The sequence below is a fragment of the Lactuca saligna genome, chromosome 7 (assembly GCF_052625555.1).
Source record: "Lactuca saligna cultivar CGN05327 chromosome 7, ASM5262555v1, whole genome shotgun sequence".
Lineage (NCBI taxonomy): Eukaryota > Viridiplantae > Streptophyta > Magnoliopsida > Asterales > Asteraceae > Lactuca > Lactuca saligna.
In genome coordinates, this window is record NC_136423.1 from 111527334 (window position 1) to 111545759 (window position 18426).

Here is an 18426-nt window from a genome sequence, read left to right on the forward strand (position 1 = left end):
ACGTAATCTATCATTTCATTGTGATAAAAATTAATTATCTGTTCTTCTGGCATATCTGTAGTCTTTAGGTTTATCTGTAACAGGAGTATGGGAGTATCTTCTCCTTCCTCATTCAATCTTTGGATTACTATAACTCCTTTATAATTGATTTCTAGAAAAGCAATCTGTACAATCTTCTACTGTAATTTATATAGAATTGCTGGAAATTCTATACAAATTTTTTGAGACACCATTTGCTCAATTCTTTGAACTGATCAAGTACTGGTCTCAACGTTTGTCTCCAATGGAGATCTAAAATGCGAGCTTTAAAGCATTCATAATTTCTGTATATTGTTGTTTTTAATTTCTCGTCTTTTTTCTCATTTCTTTGTATAAGCTATATATTTTTTGCTTCAAGAATTTTTATTTTTTGTCTCAAAATATTGTTTTCAATCTGGCTTTGTATATGCTGTGTATCTTTTCAAGATTGGATAAGTTGTTGTAACTTTGCAATAATTTTCTCCTGAGCTTTGATCATTTGCTCTGGACTAGTTTTTGCTATTTCTGAAAATGTTTTCACCTGTTCAGGTTCTATGAAAAAACTGTTTAACCCAAAATGTTCTCGAGCAATATTCATAGCTTCTTGAAAGCTATAACATCCCTTGTAAAGGGGATTTTGACACTGTATATATTTTATGACTGTTGCCCAATTATTAAAAATCCCAACTTTAATGCCCCTGATGACAACATAATGTGTAAACTTTTTTATTTGTTTTTCATGAGTCAATGGTGATTGTTTATGAAAGTAAAAACTTAAAGCATTGAGAATTTGAACTTTAAATGATGAAGCCTGTGGAACTGTCTGAATATGCCATAAGTTGTCTAGCAAACATTGTTGGTCTTCTGTCAAGTTTACCCCGATCATGGGCCTAAACCTTTTACGTTAATCGAAGCAAATTGGTAAAGTGCAGTTACCAAATGCTATAACGGCTTTTCTGTTCTGTGTATATTGTGTATTTTTTGAAGATCGTGTCCAATAATGTAAATGTTGAATGTTTTGAGATTGTGGTCTAGATCCTTGCATAAGGTTATTATTATTATGTGTAATACTCGCTACTTCCATATAAGGAATCGAGTTCTGTTGTGTGGGTTTATGCAGATATTCTGTTTTTATTACTGAATTCAATAATTTTTTTGTTGATGTTGTGTTTCTATCTTCTTCTGAGGAAATACTCATAGAAGAGGAACTCCTTTTTTGCTGTGTAGGCTGTATTAGTTTGCTCTTTCCTTTGTTTCGACTATCCTTCTGCAAAAAATAATTTGTTAATATTTCGGGATAGCATATCAGCTATTCCATTATTTTCTCCTTTTATGTGCTCAAAATTTATCTTATATCCACTTCCTTGTATTGTATTTTGTAAATTAATCCATCGTGTCCTATTTATTTTCTTACTTTGATCATTTTTAATAAAACGAACTATAGCTTCACAATCTGTTCTAACTGTAAATTCTTTATGTAAAAATATTTTAAATTTTTCTAAAGCATTTATTAAAGCTTGTATTTCGTAGTCTATAGAAGTCCAATTCATTCCTGTCTTGTTAAAGCTTCCACTAGCATATGAGCATAGTTTTTCTGTATCTTTTGGGCTATATTTATCGGATTTGCAAAGGACAACGGATCCCCATCCTTCTTTGCATCCATCAACTTTTATTATTATGTAATCAGTAACTAATGGTAATTCTAATGACTTAATATTTTTAACTGCTTCTTTAATTACAATAAGGGGGTATGACGGTTTTTTCCGGGTTTACTGTTAAACCATAAAAACAATATGAACAAAAATTAAAATCAAGAAGAGTAAACTTACAAGGAAGGCTACGAGAAGGGAAGCAACCAGAGTCGTATGTGCAGCAGCAGCTTCTTTATATATATATATATATATATATATATATATATATATGTATATATATATATATATATATATATATATATATATATATATATATAAGGGATATAATATGAAGTCCTTGAAAGAACTAAGAACTTTAAGAGATAGGCTAAGAGAATTGGAAAGAGAGTGTTTAGAGAGACACGAGGGAAATAACAACAAAATTTTTTATTCGTATGAAAATTTGATAATTTTTACAATCGATTACCATCCTTTATATAGGAAAGGGTTGCGTAATATTTACACATAAATAATTAACAGACAAAACATGACTTTACATAAAGTAGGAAAAGACCTCACACCGAATAAAGTAAAAGCACATTTCTAAAAATCGAAAATAATAATTCTATACGACAACTTATAATTTCATAAATGGCCCTTGAACTTGTTATGTCTTGTCATTTTTCTCAAATGGCGCCTAAATTTGTTCTAATTTATCACTTTGTATCCCTTGTTGAAAAAACATCATTTGCTATAAATCCCGATGAGTACTATCAATAGAAACCGGTGATCCTGGTTCCGTGTCAACCTGTTCTTCACTGTTTATGATATCTTCTAGTCTCAATAGTGTATCTCCTTCGCCGCTGAATGGCAAGAGCATATGCCAGTTTTGATGAGACCAAATCTGTAATTAGTGTCCTTCTGCTAGGAGTTTATAATTTTCCCAACGAAAACTTGCAGGTAGTAAAGGTGTTTTTTGAGCTGTGCATATATCTTCGTTCGAAAGATTTTGTAGAGTACCAAAATCTATTTCGTGTTTGCATGATAACTTTTTAAGATAGCCATGTTGTACTGTTCTTTGGGTGATGAAGATCCTTTTTCTAGCAGGTCTGTATGTATGTTCATCTGCTGCTGGAAAAGAAGAAAAAATTTTGCACCCAATAATTGGACTGATGCTATGAGAGGCGATGTTTTTGGCTGTTAAAATAAAATTTTCTCCTAATTTATTAAGAAGACTTTCTGTGCTACTATTGAGGCAGAATTCTAAGTAATCTATCATTTCATTGTGATAAAAATTAATTATCTGTTCTTCTGGTATATCTGTAGTCTTTAGGTTTATCTGTAACAGGAGTATGGGAGTATCTTCTCCTTCATCATTCAATCTTTGGATTACTATAACTCCTTTATAATTGATTTCTTGAAAAGCAATCTGTACAATCTTCTGCTGTAATTTATATAGAATTGTTGGAAATTCTATACAAATTATTTGAGACACCATTTGCTCAAATTCTTTGAACTGATCAAGTACTGGTCTCAGCGTTTTTCTCCAAGGGAGATCTAAAATGCGATCTTTAAAGCATTCATAATTTCTGTATATTGTTGTTTTTAATTTCTCATCTTTTTTCTCATTCCTTTGTATAAGCTGTATATTTTTTGCTTCAAGAATTTTTATTTTTTGTCTCAAAATATTGTTTTCAATCTGGCTTTGTATATGCTGTGTTTCTTTTCCAGATTGGATAAGTTGTTGTTGTAACTTTGCAATAATTTCCTCCTGAGCTTTGATCATTTGCTCTGGATTAGTTTTTGCTATTTCTGAAAATGTTTTCACCTGTTCAGGTTCTATGAAAAAACTGTTTAACCCAAAATGTTCTCGAGCAATATTCATAGCTTCTTGAAAGCTATAACATCCCTTATAAAGAGGATTTTGACACTGTATATATTTTATGACTGTTGCCCAATTATTAAAAATCCCAACTTTAATGCCCCTGATGACAACATAATGTGTAAACTTTTTTATTTGTTTTTCATGAGTCAATGGTGATTGTTTATGAAAGTAAAAACTTAAAGCATTGAGAATTTGAACTTTAAATGATGAAGCCTGTGGAACTGTCTGAATATGCCATAAGTTGTCTAGCAAACATTGTTGGTCTTCTGTCAAGTTTACCCCGATCATGGGCCTAAACCTTTTACGTTCATCGAAGCAAATTGGTAAAGTGCAGTTACCAAATGCTATAACGGCTTTTCTGTTCTGTGTATATTGTGTATTTTTTGAAGATCGTGTCCAATAATGTAAATGTTGAATGTTTTGAGATTGTGGTCTAGATCCTTGCATAAGGTTATTATTATTATGTGTAATACTCGCTACTTCCATATAAGGAATCGAGTTCTGTTGTGTGGGTTTATGCAGATATTCTGTTTTTATTGCCGAATCCAATAATTTTTCTGTTGATGTTGTGTTTCTATCTTCTTCTGAGGAAATACTCATAGAAGGGGAACTCTTTTTTTGCTGTGTAGGCTGTATTAGTTTGCTCTTTCCTTTGTTTTGACTATCCATCTGCAGAAAATAATTTGTTAATATTTCGGGATAGCATATCAGCTATTCCATTATTTTCTCCTTTTATGTGCTCAAAATTTATCTTATATCCACTTCCTTGTATTGTATTTTGTAAATTAATCCATCGTGTCCTATTTATTTTCCTACTTTGATCATTTTTAATAAAACGAACTATAGCTTCACAATCTGTTCTAACTGTAAATTCTTTATGTAAAAATATTTTAAATTTTTCTAAAGCATTTATTAAAGCTTGTATTTTGTAGTCTATAGAAGTCCAATTCATTCCTGTCTTGTTAAAGCTTCCACTAGCATATGAGCATATTTTTCTGTATCTTTTGGGCTATATTTATCGGATTTGCAAAGGAGAACGGCTCCCTATCCTTCTTTGCATCCATCAACTTCTATTATTATGTAATCAGTAACTAATGGTAATTCTAATGACTTAATATTTTTAACTGCTTCTTTAATTACAATAAGGGGGTATGGCGGTTTTTTCCGGGTTTACCGTTAAACCATAAAAACAATATGAACTAAAATTAAAATCAAGAAGAGTAAACTTACAAGGAAGGCTACGAGAAGGGAAGCAACCAGAGTCGTATGTGCAGCAGCAGCTTCTTTATATATATATATATATATATATATATATATATATATATATGTATGTATATATATATATATGTATATATATATATGTATATATATATATATATGTATATATATATGTATATATATATACATATATATATATATATATATATATATATATATATATATATATATATATATATAAGGGATATAATATGAAGTGCTTGAAAGAACTAGGAACTTTAAGGATAGGCTAAGAGAATCGGAAAGAGAGTGTTTAGAGAGACACCAGGGAAATAACAACATAATTTTTTATTCATATGAAAATTTGATAATTTTTACAATCGATTACAATCCTTTATATAGGAAAGGGTTGCGTAATATTTACACATAAATAATTAACAGACAAAACATGACTTTACATAAAGTAGGAAAAGACCACCCACCGAATAAAGTAAAAACACATAACAGATAACATGGTAAGCGCGAAGCTTAGTGAGTTCCCCAAAATACCGCACACAACACATTAGCCACTCGAGGCTATAACTCAATAAAACCCTCTAGTCGATGTGTCTCAATGGGACCCTCTAGTCCCACGGTTCGTTGGACCCTCTGGTCCGTTCAGTAAAGCTCCGTATAGCATAAATCACAAAGACATAATACATAGCATACAACATAAAGCAGGATAAGGTAATACTCAATGTAAACACATAAGACCCTCCGGTCACACATAAGTACCACTCTAGGTAAAGTATAGTGAAAAGACCCATCTCGGATGATGAGCATCCCCTATAACGTTGCTGCTACGCACCGGCCTCTAACTCTGAGCCAAAACCACAATTAACCCATTTATAAACTAAGTCCATACTCTCACTCATTAGGTCTAAGGGTAGACCACTAACCAGCCCATTAAAAGCCTAAAACACATTGGGCCTACCAAGGCCTAATAATAAATGGGCTCACCCGAGGCCCACTCTCAAAACTAAATGGAAAGCCCAACACAAGGTCCCAAGGCAAAATTATAATATTTCTCTACTCATAGTATCTAATTTACAAGCCCAAAGATTCAGGCTCAACTGTCACACCCCAAAACCGAGAACGGCGGAAACGTTCTGGGGCGGAGGACGTCATGCAATGTATCACAACAATGCAAAGTAGTAAACAAGCAACAACATTATCCATTGCATTAATAGTATAATTTTAATTACATTTGAGTTCTTTCATAGTATAATTCTACAAAAATGAATATTCAAAAATGAAAGACGAGTCTTGATCGCTCCGTCTTCACAGAACCTGGTAGTCGTACTTGACTATCCGTGTCCTGGGAATACAAGTTATTTTGAAAGCGAGTATCAGCAATAATGCTGGTGAATTCATAAGTATTTATGTGACTTTGATTTGTAAAGCTGTAAAGAAAGACCTGTAAATGTTTGAAGGAAAGTTCGTACCAACGAACATGTTTGTAAGTAATTGTAAACGTTTGAAAACCCTAGAAAATCCCATATTTTCTACTAGTATAAAATGTAGCATTCTATCAAGATCCGATTGTTTTGAATGTTTGCTTCAGAAATCCAATATTTGTTTATAAGTGGGTAGTAGTTTAAAAGTCCCAAAAATGAATTACCATGATGTTTGTCATGTCTAAAATAGTAGATTTGTGTACATATATAATCGCTAAGGTATATGATAACCCCGTAAATCAATGTGTTTTTAATACTCCGTGTGAGTTTTATAACCATGCTAATGACCCAGACTGCCTGTAACAACGTTCTTCAGGTGTTGGAATGTTATGACATTTGTCACCCCAGAACTGCCGGTCTAACTGTAGCTAACAGTTTAGGTGCGGGATTGTCAATCCCGTATAGATCTATACACAAGTATCACGCTCCCCCTACAAGGGATTATGGTATATAATACAGGACTTAATAATGCATACTCGAAAGTACGTGAAATGTCTCACAAAACCTAGTATAAAACAGATTTACGCATGAAAATGTCCATTTGTTTCTTGTATATGAACATATCTCTTTGATATGGTATTTTGTAGTATGTAAAATTTCATGAATATCTAGTACCCTATCTTATGTAATCGTATCTCTTGTAATTGTATGTCTTGAAATTTGTATGCCTTATAATTGTATGTAATCGTATCTCTTCATATAGTATGTGATGTATTAGTATAGACTCATAAATAAACTAACTCTTGTGTGATTCCTTGTACTTGGAATTGTAAGTAGTATATCTTAACTATACCTATTATAGTTACTAATAGTGTGTGTATAACCAAAATATGCATGTGCTACCCAAAGGTACTGAACCAACTGATGGAAAACTTTTATGTCTATATATGTATACATGATATATATATATATATATATATATATATATATATATATATATATATATATATATATATAACTACACATATATAGGCGTGCTTCTGACAATAAAAATTTAAAATAAGTTTTGTAAAACCTTTGAGAAGTTTAATAAATAAGAAATGATGACTTGATGTCAGTTTATAAATCGATTTGAAAGTAGTTTATTTGATAAGAACAATTTTAAGTATAAGATGACCTTTGTTTGAAATACGATTCTAACAGCGTTTGAAAGGAAACATAAAGTATGTAACACAGTTTGATAAAGAGTTTTTAACATGTAAAAATATTTGTCGTAAACTATTATAATTTTTCCAAAAGTTTGTTTCGTTTGTATAGTAAACCCTAGTGAGATGCTCACTTGTTATGTAATGTGTAACTTTTATGGTGACATAAATGAACACATATACTCAAAGTATAAATAAAGTGTTTGATTTGTATATGTATAACAACATATTTAATTTCAACAGACAAGATGATATCGTGATATATTTTGCGTACGAAAGGTTCCATGTAGTGGTTATGAATCACATATGATTTACTTGGTAAAAATGAGTATTTAGTGAAACTTTGGGTTACACACGATAATAATCGTGTGTTGACTTGTATTCCCCCCGTTAAAAGTGTATATAAAAAGTATTGATAACACATTTAAAAATGTAGTTTATAGGGGTATGAACTCACCGAAGAAAGTGCGTGATTTGAAGAAAATGAGATTTTCCCGGGCGGCACCTTGACCGGAAAGTGACGAGATTCTCGGGAATCTCGGGGCTTCGGGACTTCGTCGGGGCTTAGATATGAAACCGGGAAGTCGGGATGTTGTCGACACGAAAAACGAGGTGAAAATATGAGAGAAATGAAGATTTTTAGCAAAGGCAGCCGGCACCCTCACATTCTATTTATAGGGTGCTGGAAGAGGGATTACGTGGGCGTAAATTCGGAGTACGCTGGGCGTAACTTCGGAGTACGCTGGGCGCACTCGTTACGTTGGGCGTAACTTCGGAGTACGTTGGGCGTACGCGACATCAGCACTTACCACATCCTTGGAAGAAGTGTCAAAGCGACGTGGACAATCCGGAGCCTAGCATCCGAGTACGCTGGGCGTAAATCGTTTCGGTGTGTGTGCCACAAACTTGTAAAATCTGTAACTTTCGCATACGGGCTCCTTTTTTGACGTTCTTTATATCCACGCGAAGGTGAGAAAATACTCTACAATTTTCATTTAGACCCCGTCAGCAAATTTTGAATTTATTTTTAATTATATTTTAATTAATAGGCCGGGACACGATAACTTCTTTATCCGACGTTCGTTTTCGTTTGTCTTTTTACCACCGAACTACTATTGTCGAGACCTTCAACTCTCGTTTAATTTGTGTCGGCTAAAAATCGCTCGATCTTTATTTCGAGTTTTTAGCTGTGTACCGCTATTACAAAACTTAGAAAATTTGTAACTTCTTCATACGATGTCCGTTTTGGGCGTTCTTTTTATGCATGATCATGGTTTAATGAAATCTACGACTATCATTTAGATACCTAAGGCTAAATGTTATTGTATTGAAACTTCACGTTTTTCGCTTAATCGGTGTTGCTTGGTTTTGCCGAGGATCTGTGGTTGGTCCTAACTTCTCCATTATAACTCGGATTTTAGTGTTCTTTATATGTACGAAAACCTTGATACAATTCCTACCACTTTATTTAACCAAAATAATATTTTAGGAAAGTTATATTTTGGCCTAAGTTTAACAGGTGTTACATTATATTGTCTCAAAATGTCGGGTTGTCACATCATCCCCCTGTTAGAGGGAATTTCGTCCCGAAATTCGAGTTTAAGCAGTATTAATAATCATGCTACGGACATAAATTTTATTTGCTACTCGTGTTCTTAAGTAAACATTTGTCTTCGCCTGGCATTCCAGCGAACCTTTCACTATTGGGATACGACTTTGCTTCTTTCGTTTGACTTCACTGGTATGATATCTTTTTCTTGTCGAATGTGTGTTTGAGTGTTTCTGTGGTCTGTGAGAGTATTACACCTTGTACCCCACAAGTAATGTCTCCAGATCTTTAGAGCAATTACTGCTGCTCATGATTCAAGATCACATGTTGAATAGTTAATTTCCTGTGTCTTAGGTTGTCTTGAGGTATGGGCAATGACTTTTCCTCTTGCTTACAACCAAGCCCTTGGTTGGATGTATCGCATTACACCACAAAAATATTCTATCCCCATTTGGGAGGGGTAATATTGGTGTGATGCATCAGGCTTACTTTAGCGTTTGGAACGCTCTTTCTTGTTTATAGACAATTACGGTGCTCTTCCAAGTGAGAAACTTGTCTTAAAGAATCCCCTTCTGAGGAGTTTGTTAAGCTCGCTAGGAAGTTCTCGCATCTCGGTTGGAGCTAGACAATAAGGTGATTTGGCTACTTGGGTAGCCCCTGGAACTAATTCGATTATGAATTTAACTTGACGCTGTGTTTGTACTCTCGGTAGTCCTTCTGGAAAGGTGTAGGGAAAACTGCGTACTTCTTGGATGTTTATGAATGTCCTTCACTTCTCAACACGTCTCAATGATGTGTGCAAGGAATGCATGATATTCCTTTTGTAAGCATTTCTGAGCTTGCATACAAGAAATGATGCGAGGGTTCGTACTTGGTTCGTGGCTGTAAATAACTAAGGCTTCGTTGTTAGGGAGGTTAGGACGAACTGCTTTATCAAAGCACCTGATGTTGGCTCGATGTAGACTAAATCAGTTCCTACTGATTATGATGTCAAAACCTTGGGGTGGATTAGCTGTCGTGAAGATCTAAAAGAAAGTATGACTACTCGTGAATTAGGAAAAAGGATAGATATTTCTAAGTTTATTCTTACGGAAGCACGATCACTCGTAGTCTTGAGCAGTCTTCGTCCTGAAGTTCATATTAGAATTCATACATGGTTCAACGATCACAATCTCGGGTATACGAGTCGTATATAAATAAGGTTGAGAAGGTAGTCGAATAGATGATTCTTCTTTAACCTCAATTCCATCGAGGAAAAAGAAGTTTAAAGTGGAATTGTCAATTTCAAACTTGTAGAACCTTGATTATATATCACCCCTATGTATACATTCATCAGCGAAGATCAACCATATGGACCTTTGGATTTGAACTTGACGTACTGTACAAGTGGTACTTCGGGGATTTCTTTGGAAAGGAAAAGAACTATGAGGTATTCTATACATGGGTACTTCGGTGTTTTGGAATGACGGCTTCGCTGGAAAGGCGATTTCGAAGAAAGGGATGTACGTATGAAGCTGTTTTTGTGAGGATCAAATTGAATCAAGTCGTAAGATAATGTTGGAATCATAAAGAAACTTAAAGACATTAGATTTGAATATAAAACGTTTACAGACAAAACACAATCGTGCAACCATCAACAGAGTTACAGTACTTTAGACTACTACACGACTATTATTGCGAACAAGGTACACTACAAAAGGCAAGTATATATAGCACGTGCATCCCTATACCGATGGGATCCCGCAAAAGATAAGACTTTGGTTACACTAGTTTTGGATGGTTTATAAGTCTGTTACAACGAAACGCCTAAATTACATTAACGTGGGTTCGGAGTACATTCTCCTGCAGCTGTGATCCTGAGAATCCTACCGTCTGCGCTAGAGTTCTTTGTTATAGGGAAATCCTTCTTGATGTGCCCTATTTCCCCGCATTGGTGGCATGACTGGCTAGTACTAGCCTTGGTGGCGGGAGTGAGGTGTTTAGCAAGTGTTATGTGGACACGAGTGCCTTCCTCATTACACCACCTTGGAAATTGCTTCCTAAAGCGTTCTGCAGGGGTTGCCATTTGTTGCTGTGGCATGGCAAGTCTTTGGGATCTCTTGCGCTCCTTTAGGGCTTGATGATATCGTCTCTTCCTTTCGATCTTACGGCTTCGCAAGTCTATGATTGTTTCCATTTGTTGTTTTCCCGGTTTGGTACTACCATCGGCACTCTCGACTCCTTTGTCGATCTTGCTTGTGTTGCCTGAGTTGATGTGCGTAAGGAAAGTTGTCACCGCAGCTGCTACTGCAACTTGTAATGAAGCGGCATCGATATGGAGGATAAGGGTTTCGTTGTTCGGCTGATCGTTTCCGGATGATGACATGATTCTGTAACATGAAAGATAAAGATTTTTGTGAGGGATTCTGGTTGACTCTAGATGTACTTCGATTGCTTTAGGTAAAGAGTAAGAGTATGTTCTCGAAAGTTTGACCTATATCCCTATGATGAAGTCCTAGTATAGTGTAGAAGTATGTTTGTAGAATGGTCTTAAGACGTTTGTCGTTCAAGCCGAGGTATCGTTGGTTGGTGATTAACATGATCTTACCACTAAAAGAGACTTGGGAATGTCTCCGGAATTAAATTACTATAGTCCAATGACTTGACTAAAGCATGTTTCGGATAGACTCCAACGAAGGTGTGATGAGGGTTTTTGAACAAAGATCGACACGGAAGTTAGCCGACTGTCAATATCATTGATGTTTAATAAGTTTAGGAAAATTTCATCTTGAAGAAGGTCTTACATCATATCATGAGTAGAAAGGTTTTGGCCGCATAAAGGCCTAACTAACAGTACTTACAGTACATGATAGTTGCATAAAACAAATGCTATATAGGACATACATAGGAAAACGATTCCTTTAAACAAGGAAGGGAAATAAAGCATTTCTTACTGGTGGCGATCATCCTTCTGGTGAACTCTTAGTTCAGCCAATTGACGTTCCATTATCAAGAAGGTGTCTTTCGTACATTCTCTGGCATACTTGTATCTCTATGACTTCGGCTCGTGTTTTAGCTAATGCTTGCAGCTTGGTCTCATGGTCTCTCTCAGATCTCTCATGAGCGTTTTCAAGATGATTGGTGTAGATGATGTGCATTCTTGTATTGGCATTTAACCTCTTCGGTATATTGGAGAGTGATGAGATTATAGAGTCTTTTAATCTATAGAGATCGATTAGATCTTGAACAAGTAAATAAACAATGACGGTTCAAACACAGTAAAATAATAGAACAAGATTGAATCAAACGAGTCGAATGATTAAAACAAAATCCTCAGAAGAGCTCGATCAAGAACATCAACTGTAGAGGATTGGAAGGTTACAAGTATTATCAAATAAACCTTTAGTCGTCTGGAAAATATCGTATTCTCAGATCTCTCAAAACCTTAACCTAATATGCATGCAAGCATAAGCTTATATACAAAGCATAAAAGACATAGGGTTGGACAGGCCCAAACCGTAATACAAAGAAATAAAAACAAACGAGCCCAAAAGACGCAATCTTCTAAGCCCAACAATCTCCCCCTTTGCGTCAATTTGGGGCGAGATGTTCAGTCTGTCTTCAAAGCAGATGGCTTCTTTACTGTTTGAAAAATTTTCAGTATCAAAGCTAGAATATGATGCCTGAAGGTAATATACCAACGAAGCATATCTGTAAAGTTCTTCTTATCTGTTGTTGAGTTCTGTTTGCATCGGTGAATGATATTGATGATGTGCTCCAGACACTCTGTAGAGAACAGATGCTTGTCTACCAACGCAAACAGAAATTTGTGCTTATCCCCCCTTGTGAACATAACTTTCAGATTGGAAGAATCAATCTGCCCCAACTTCATTTTATGGACATCTCCGGTTTTGGAAGTGGGCTTGACAGTCGGTTTCTTATTCATCACCTTTGCTATTTCCTGATCCATAGTGGCTAGCTCATGGACATAGGAAGCCAACATTCTTTTAAGATGAGAAAGAATTGGTTCATATTCTCTCTGGTTGGAGAGAAGAATGTTGTATAGCAAGATCCAATCGTGGGGGTTCAGACTGGGAAGATCTGCCAGATAAATAAGATGTTCGGTGTTGGCAGTTCCTCTGTTGATTTTGAAATTGACGTTTACAAATTTCCCAGCCTGGGTTGGTTTCAGTACCTTGACTCTTATAATTTTCTGGGCACTCCAAGTCAAGTACTGAGGTTGACCGAATTTCAGATAGAAATCGATAAGCTCCCTGTCAACCTTCGGGTTCGGATGAGGGACGTTTGCAGTGACATCAAAGCAGTGAAAAGTGAAGGCTTTACGCGTAATGGGCATGTCGAACTGCGAGTCTTTGGAGTTTTCACACTCAAAAGATGCAATCGGTTCCAACCAATAAATAGAAGGAAACTCAATTGCTTGAGTGATGAGTGTGTCTCTGTCCCAATCTGGGAACAGAGTCTTTTTAGCTTGAATTGTCTCCTCATCCTCCCGGATTTTCCTTTCTCTGGCTTCTGCCTCACGAGCTATCTTCAATGTTTCATCAAGCTCTCTGTCCCGTTTCTTGCGTTGAAGAGCTTCAGTAATGGTTTCATCTGATTCTGATTCGCTCTCAACTAGGACATGTTTACCAGAACCCGAAGCTACATTACCCTTCGGTTCTTGTTTGGACATACCTTCCTCTCCCCCTTGTCTCGGAAGAACATGCTTCTCCGAGACACCCTTCATTTCACTTAGGATAGTGATCGCCGGAAGGAGTTTCGCCTGGAGATGCTGACGAATAGTGAGGGTTAGGAAGGGATCATGGGAGTCAAGAACACCGGTTAACATATTTTTAACGTCACCAGTGCAACTCTGAAGAACTGCCCGTTGAGTTTGAAGTAAAGTGATTTCTTGTTGTGCCTGAGCCAGTTGAACTTTCTGTAAGTCAATAGTTGCCTGGTGCTTGATAACTTCTTCCTTCAGGGTGCTCTCGGCTGCTAAAGAGGCAAAACGTGAATCCAAAGATTTGAGAATTGAAGTGGATTCAGTTTTGAGGTCAGCACGCAGAGCCTCAAATTTCCTGGTTTCTCCCTGAAGGGTGGCTGCGAACGAGTCTACTGACGCTTGAAATTTGGAAGCATTTGAATCAGCATGAGCCTTGAGAGAATCAAGAAAGATCTGAGTTGTATGAACAACCTCAGAAACTTCCTTAGTAGCTTTGGAGCATGAGGCTGCTGAATTGTCTACAGCGTCAGTAGAGCGATCCAAGGCTTCGGTGTAAGTCTGGATTGCTGACTCGATGAAAGCCTTCAGCACAGCACCCCCATATGCTTTACTGTCAGCCAGCAGACTGTCGAGTTTTGCGTGAATCTCTTGAAGTTGCTGACTTGACACAGGGGTATCTGTATCGATGTTGGTAGGGATCCGGTAAGGGCTGTAATAGATGGAATCAAATTCATCATCATCACCCCCTAGGGTAGCACCGGAGTTGGAAGATGGAGAAGGTTGAAGGTTGATGACCGGGGTTTCAACCACAGAAGCAGCCCCCGTATCAGATACGTTGACCGTTACTAGTGGTTGGGTTGTGGTTATGGTGATAGATTCTGTGATAATAGGTTGGGAGATAGAAGATAAAGGTTGAGAAATGATGAAAGGAATAGTGGTTTCGGTTGTGGTTTGGGAAATTGATGTTGGAACAGAACTTGAGATGTTCTGTTTGGGTGATTGGGTTGGGGTTGAAAATTTTGGGGAAGTAGGAGGAGAAGGAGATTTGGTAATTTGGGGAGATTTAGGTGGGGTAGGTGAGTTTTGTGGAGACGAAACGGGTGTAGTTTCGGGTGGAGGATTAACGTCTGGTGGGGTAGGTGAGTTTTGTGGAGACGAAACGGGTGCAGTTTCGGGTTGAGGATCAACATCCTCTGTTTCGGATGGTGCATTCTGTTTTGATTCAGAAGGAGATCCTTTGGCTCTTTTAGCCATCTTCTTGACCTTTTTCGATCTCGGCTGAGAAGGTGCCTCTGCCTCGGATTTGCGTTTGGAGGACCTTCTCTTTTTCTCCTTTTGGGGTGCGGGTTCCTTCATCTCAGCCTTCTCCTTTTTGCTCGCTCTTTTGCCCCGGTTAGCAGGCTGATCCAGAGCCTCAAGAGCTGCACGTTGTTCCTCGGAAAGAACCCTAGGAGGCAGGGGGGTTCTGGAGCTGTAGTCCGCCATAATCTTGCTGTGGGGCGTGACACATCTGTACATGGACTCAGGGATTAGTCCATAGTGGAGGAACTTACTTGGATCTGAGAGAATGATTTTCTTGGTGTGGTATGTGGCAATTGAAGCCATAAGAACATCCTTCATGACAGGGATGTCGAGAGAATCAATGGCTCTCCTGGTGATGAGGGTCCAAAACCTGGCGCATGAAATTTCTGAGTGCCTTGCGGTAGAGTTGAGACTCTGAACCACTTGAGACCAGAGAATCGACCCATAGTCCAGATTGATCCCGTTGTAAAGCCCATACAGCATTGTGAGAAATCCTTTGCTAGTGGTGTCGGAACCACCACATCGCTCCGCTAAACCCTTAATTAAAAGGGTAAGCAATCCATTCCACTGAGATGGAAGACATGATTTCTTGACTTTGCCAACAGATGTTAGAACATCTGTATACCCCATCTCGTACATCATCTTAAAGATTTGGGAGGTTGTGATGAAGTCTGGTGAAATAACAGAAGCATCTACGGCAAGCCCTAGAAGAGAGCAAAACCGTGCTTTGGAAACGGAAGTCTTCTTGTCGTGAATAGAGAAGTAGATACGGTCTTTGTGTTTGTCATAGCTTGCTGTGGAGTAGACTTGAGATAGTAGGGACATAGGAACTGCCTCCACCTGCGTTAATGCCAATACCAATGGGGAATATGTGAGGCATTCCACCACGTAGAGCATATATGAGTCATAGACGTATGGAGACAACTCTATGATCATGTTCTGATTTGGTTTGATTGCAAGAAAAGAAGAAGAAGCAGACTGATCGTGAGTGGAAGAAGAAGTCGCCATTGTTGAGTTTTTGGAAGAAGATGAACAGGGGCAACTTTTTCAGAGAGATAATGCTTTGAGAGGTAACTGCCAAAGAACACGATAACGTCTAATTTATACCATTCTCAGGAGAGAGAAAATCGTGATGATTAGGAACCCAAAACGTCGCCTGAAAAAGCGCGATTAGAAGTTATGGTGTATTCAATGAAGACGTCAGCACACGTGGGGCTGAGACGAATCCTTTGCACGCGCCCAAATCTTTTTCGTACCGTTTGAAATCCCTTGTGCCCTTGTTTGGTTACAGTTGAGACTTAGAACCATGTGCCAAACAGTAATTAGAATGTGGGAAAATAATTCCGTGCATAAGAGTGTGAAAGACAAGGAAATAAATCTAATGTGTTTGGTAGTGCGTGTTGTCTAAATAAAAGACAGAAGGCAGAAGATTCCGGGCAAGAATCGCTTCCTTCAGAGTCAAGAGAGACCTGAAGTGTTTGTGTGGTTTCCCGAGAAATACGATCAGTTGTTTTTAGAGAAACAATGAAAGGCGTCTTCTGATGATGGCTAAGAGGTGGCTGAACGCAATCCAAACATTAAGTCTTGACATAAAACTTAAGTGTTGGTAGAGTTACCTGTGAGACCGATGTGATCTGTTGAACAGGTAGGTGGGAAGTATTCTGTGATGGGAATGATATAGACAGAAATCTCAAAATAAATTAAACTGGATCTCTTTGGGAAGAAATGTCTTAGGACGAGACAGTTTCATAAAAGATCACTCATAAAGAAGATTTCCAAGTAAAAGCTTGAGTTAATTACTCACCGTCAATTCTATTTAGGTGTTGGATTTTGGGTTTCACTCAGAACGTGGTAATCGAATCTAAGATCATGAACTCAGATGTTGTGCAACCATAAGCCTCAGTGGTAAAGACTGAGAGCATCAAGGGTTACTTTGGGGAGCGAATGTAAGTGAAGAAGTTGAAGAGATGGTTAAGAGACCGAAAGTACCTTCTGCTACATAAATGGGACAAAGCAGAGCAACTCATGTTTCAGATGAGTAAAAGAAGGTAGCTCTAGACCGAATATGAGAAAATGGCCTGATTGGGAAGAAACGATAGGTATTGATCGAATCATTAAGGCATGCTCGAGGTCATAGAGGCTTGGGACAACATACAGCAGCATGCTTCTAGGAACGTCTAACTAGTCTTATAAGAGAAAAACATACCTGGATGAACGTTCCATAAGGCCATACTTGTATTCACTTGAGCAAGAAGTACATATAAAATATTTTTGAAATTTTGAAATTTACTTAGAGATAAATAAATACTGAAAGACAAAATATTTTTGTTAATTTTTAATTTTCTGAAAAAGGAATAAAAACAGAAAGATAAAATATTTTTGTTAAATTTGAAGTTTCTGAAAAAGAAATAAAAAACAGAAAGACAAAATTTAGACAAGGAAAAGTAGTAGAGATTAGGAAGAACCGAGCGGTTTGATTGAATGAGTGCCTATCTTGTAGAGACAGAGAGAGACCGAGCGATCTGGTTGATTTGGTTCCTTTATGTTACTAGAGCAGAGAGCAACAGAGCGTTCTGCTAGGTTCGGTTCTTTGATTTTGCCAGAGCAGAGAGTAACCGAGCGGTCTGGTGGATTCGGTTCCTTGATTGTACTAGAGCAGAGAGCAACAGAGCGTTCTGCTAGGTTCGGTTCTTTGATTTTGCCAGAGCAGAGAGTAACCGAGCGGTCTGGTTGATTCGGTTCCTTGATTGTACCAGAGCAGAGAGTAACAGAGCGGTCTGTTAGGTTCGGTTCTTGAATTTTACCAGAACAGAGAGTGACCGAGCGGTCTGTTAGGTTCGGTTCTTGAATTTTACCAGAACAGAGAGTGACCGAGCGGTCTGTTAGGTTCGGTTCTTGAATTTGACCAGAACAGAGAGTGACCGAGCGGTCTGTTAGGTTCGGTTCTTGAATTTGACCAGAACAGAGAGTGACCGAGCGGTCTGTTAGGTTCGGTTCTTGAATTTGACCAGAACAGAGAGTGACCGAGCGGTCTGTTAGGTTCGGTTCTTGAATTTTTTTTTTTATTTATTTATTTTTTTAAATAGAGACATGAGGATTTGGGACCGATTCTGCAACCATCATGCCTAAGCCTTGCAATATCTGATTGAATGATGCTTCAGGAAGAGCTTTTGTAAAGATGTCAGCCAGCTGATCAGTGGTTCTTACGAAGTGAACTTCGACATTTCCATCTTCCACATGATCTTTGATGAAGTGATACCTTAGTGCTATGTGTTTGGTTTTGGAGTGTTGCACTGGGTTATGACAAATCCTAATTGCACTTTCGGAGTCACAATATAGTGGGATCTTCTTCATATTGAGTCCATAGTCTCGAAGTTGATTTTTGGATCCAAATCACTTGTGATGTGCATGATGCGGCTGCAATGTATTCTGCTTCGGCTGTAGATAGCGACACGCATGTCTGTTTCTTGGATTGCC